This window comes from Colobus angolensis, unplaced genomic scaffold (assembly GCF_000951035.1).
Source record: "Colobus angolensis palliatus isolate OR3802 unplaced genomic scaffold, Cang.pa_1.0 Scaffold11, whole genome shotgun sequence".
Classification (NCBI taxonomy): domain Eukaryota; kingdom Metazoa; phylum Chordata; class Mammalia; order Primates; family Cercopithecidae; genus Colobus; species Colobus angolensis.
In genome coordinates, this window is record NW_012112030.1 from 8410598 (window position 1) to 8411803 (window position 1206).

At 49.4% G+C, this 1206-nt stretch overlaps 1 protein-coding gene across 1 annotated transcript in view; it reads right to left on the bottom strand.

The window, feature by feature from the left end:
* Positions 1-515, bottom strand: part of GPR19 (G protein-coupled receptor 19) — a 38002-nt gene extending 37487 nt beyond the window's left edge. Inside the window, exon 1 of the mRNA XM_011953863.1 lies at positions 381-515. The gene's annotated coding sequence lies outside the window, so the exon portion shown is untranslated. The remainder of the gene's footprint in view (positions 1-380) is intronic.
* Between the last annotated feature and the right edge of the window lie 691 nt (positions 516-1206).

Genomic DNA, 1206 nt, shown 5'->3' on the forward strand with positions numbered 1-1206 from the left:
ATGGTCTCGATCTCCTGACCTCGTGATCCGCCCGTCTCGGCCTCCCAAAGTGCTGGGATTACAGGCTTGAGCCACCGCGCCCGGCCTACTGTCAACTTCTTTCGTCTGGCCTCCCAGGTAGGCTATAGAGCTACTGCCTTCATTTACCTCTCAAATCTTCCCATCTTTTCCTTCCCACGGTATTACCTTAGCTCACACTCATATCCTCTTGGTCACCAGCCAAAAAATAAATAAAACCTTCGGCCCTTCAGATTTCTGTCTTATTCTACAACCTCATTGATGGGCTCTCTCGCTCCCACTCCTTTACTACTTGATTCGCCGAAACCTCCCCTCACAGAGTTCACGGCCAATATAAAAACGGAAAGTAGGGACGACCACACAAGCTTGTGGACTTTTGCCAGGAAAATCTCATAGAACGTGGTGTTCTGTACTTGAATCCATCAGATCAACGCGACGGACACTCCCCAAGGGCGCCGCCTCCCACTAGGCGGAAAGTTTTGAAACTTTTGCGCGCTAAAAATGATGAGCCAGACGCATGCGCAAACGTGCCCTCCCGAGGTCGCGCTTCTCCTCAGGCAGATCTCGCGTGGTTTGGGGAAGGCCGGCCCAGTAGAAAGGTTTTCCGTGGCGTTGAGATTCCGCCCGCCCTTTTTTTTTTTTTTTTCTTCTTGCTGCACCAATGGATTAGGATTAGTGCTGCAGTCAAATGAAAAAGGTCAAGATAAAAAATTAGGCTAATATAACTAGTCGACAGGCTAGCGGCATTTCTCTGGGGCAGAGGAATTCCATGAAGATCTCTGCGAGGCCCGGGAGGCCGCACAACTCGTTCTTCAGAAACAAATTTTTTTTAAAAAGTAAAAATAGAGAAAGTCAGCCAGTTTATCACCTTGGAACCAGCGTTTTGTTTGGCTTTTCCGCTTTTCACTCTACGAAAAACCCCATTGGCAGCTACCAGGTTGCGGTCCTGTTGCAATTGCGCCTGCGCGGCGGTTTGTTTACCAGCCCAGGCGAAGCGCTGTGTCCCGGTTCTCGCCGCCCCGAGCGCCTTGGTTTGGTCCCTTGACGTGTAATTCATAATGAAAGTCATGTTTTCATTTGGGAACACGGATCGGAGGTTTAAAACTGGACAGTTTAAGTGTCAACTTGAGACCAAGGAAAATAATGGTAGTGGAATCGGTGCTGTGTCAGAGCCGTCACGGAAGATGT